Raw genomic sequence first — 2,813 nt, 5'->3', positions numbered from 1 at the left:
AATATAGACGGGCTCCCCCTAGATGTGTGCCACCTAGAAGAGTGCTTTGGACTGCACGACACACGAATATTAGGATCAAAGCTCCCCCTATATTATAGAGACAAGGCATATCTATCAGTAGACAAGATAGCACACACATAAGTTAACTATGATAGATAAAGTGCATATGTCTTACACCATATGAGGAAAGGTCTCGAAAGCACAAACCAAACAAGAGCACACAAAGCAAACAAGCACAAACGAGGTCAAAAATACAAAAGACAATGCAAATAAACAAACCAAGCATGACACAACGCAAATCCCTACATTCTCTCCCCCTTTGGCATCGAGACGCCAAAAAGGTAGAGAGGACACCTACACACACGGGGTGGCTCAGGCAGAGAAGTCATCTCACTGCTCCTCGTGCTCCTCGTCAGACTCAGCGGCGGGGATAGTCTCCTCGAAGTCATCCTCTGAACTGGTCCACTTGTATCCCTGCTTTGACATCCAGGCAGCCTCAGGTGTGATGACGTCCTCAGACCCGCCAGACACATCCTCTCCAAAGAGCCTCATAACCTTCTTGTCACGGCGGCGACTCTCCTTGTCAGCCACGTGAGCCCTGTACTGTCCCTTTGCCTGCATGCAGAAGAGAGTCTTCATCTTGTCCTTTAGCTTCTTGGCCCATGACGGCTCAGAGGAAGGAGTGGTGGACCTAGCAGCATGGTCCTCAGCGACATTCTCAGCAGCAGCCTCCTCCTCACCAGGAGCCCTCCTAGCAGAAGAGGCCTCAGCACGGGTAGTGGTGTTCGCCCAGTTGGACTTGACGCGGAGGATGATGGACTCATGGCGAATCCAGTCTGGAGCAAGGAACTCATCACCCGGGTACATCTTCTCCCAAGTGGTGGAGAGCAGCAGAAATAGGTACGGTCCATAAATAGGTACCTTACGAGTGAACACCGCAAACCGAAGCTCACACCACATGATGTGTGAGACATCAAGTGGCTGAGTCTGAGAAGAACGTGCCTCTGCACACAGGAGCAACATGTCCACTAGATATGCATGGACCTTGTCCTTGTCGCCAATGCGTGGGAACAGAGTGTTGCGGAAGATGCGATGCACGATATCCAGAAAGGAGTTTAACACCCAAGTTGACTTGCCATTGGGGAGCACCTTCTCAACAAGGAAAGGCTGAAGCAGGTTCTTGTTGGCAGACTCAGAGTTGGCATGGGGGCGAACACCAACGGGGGTGTGAAGCCCGTCATCAGGAATGTGCAGCAGATCCATGAACTCTTTCCATGTAGCAGACAGCTGACGGCCGTTGGTCATCCAGGTCATCCTTCGCTCCTCCCCGAGATGAAAGTACACTGAGGCAAAGAACTGACAGATGAGCTCAGGGTCATAGTCATGGTGAAAAGAGATCACCGGCTCAATAGCAAACTGCTCCACCAAGTCCAGAGCCTCTCCAAAATAGTCACGAAACTTGTCCTTCCACATGTTATGCATGTCTATCCACTTGACATCCACGAAGGTATTCTGCTTGCTCTTGATCACATCCAGATAGATGAGAACCTGTTGCTTGTTCCAGAACATCTCGGTGCCTCTGAGCACAGCCCGAGGAGTCACATAGGGATTGATCCTCCGGCGTTCGACATACTCAGAGACAGAAATCTCGTCCATGCCCTTAGCAGGTTCTTTTTCCTTGCTGGCAGTGGTCTTGACATTGCACTTGGGGGCATTGGAGCCCTCTGGGGCTTCATCTTGGGGGTTGCGCAGACGCTTGGAGCCAGTGTCACGGCTGGGATTGGAACGACGAGAGCCACCACCTGAGACAAAAAAACGCAAAAGACCCACAACAGCCGAGAGGGATTAATGCAAAGGCCACAATAAAGCAAGAGAAACAAGCAGAAAGCACACATGATAAATGCCTAGAGAGAGATTTGATCCCTACGGTAGTGCTGCCAAGTGCTGCGAAGCTAAGATAGTAGTACTGCTCTTAGACGCGGTAGTACCGTGCAAGGTCACGGTAGTACCGGGTCTAGGAGCGGTAGTACGACCTTAGCGCCTCGGCTAGCACGGTAGTACCGCGTCTGCTGAGCGGTAGTACCGCACGAGCTAGCACGGTAGTACCGCACCTGATGGACGGTAGTACCGCAAGAGCGGTAGTACCGCACATCAGACATGGTAGTACCGCACCGCGTCAGATCTGAACAAGTTTAAATCTGAGAAAAGCCCGCGAAACCACGACGGTACTACGGTTGGACAAAGCTACCACAAGACATCATATCAAGTATGATTCCTATGCATCACGTCTCTCCTACATCCTACTCTTGCATAGATTTGTCCTAAAAATCTCAAGAACACCAAGTTTCTCCCCAAAAACCTAGAAGCAACAGAACAGCCAAGAAAAAGAGGGATTTGGGGAAAAACCTTGGTCCATGGCAAGAGGAAGTGGTGGGGAACGATCCCACCGGTCGGAATCTGAGGAGAGTGGCCAGAGACGGAGATCTGGCGAGGGCCTCCGGCGCCGTTCTTGAGCGAGAGAGAGAGAGAGACATGGGGAGAGAGACAAATGAATGGGTATGGGGAGTTGGAACTCCCCTGCCCGAGTCATAACCCCCACGCTCCCTCGATGGCGCGGTAGTACCGTGCCCCAACGCGGTAGTACCGTCCGGTGCGGTACTTCCGAAGTACCGCACCTGAGCGGTAGTACCGTGCTGTGGCGCGGTAGTACCGCGGCCAGCCGCGGTAGTACCATGAGCTCAAGAATATGCACGTTTTGAGCACACAAGAAACTAGGTCTTTGCACAAACACTCCGAGCCAACACGACACCACA

Source organism: Triticum aestivum, chromosome 1A (genome assembly GCF_018294505.1).
Source record: "Triticum aestivum cultivar Chinese Spring chromosome 1A, IWGSC CS RefSeq v2.1, whole genome shotgun sequence".
Classification (NCBI taxonomy): domain Eukaryota; kingdom Viridiplantae; phylum Streptophyta; class Magnoliopsida; order Poales; family Poaceae; genus Triticum; species Triticum aestivum.
This window is presented reverse-complemented; position numbering follows the sequence as displayed.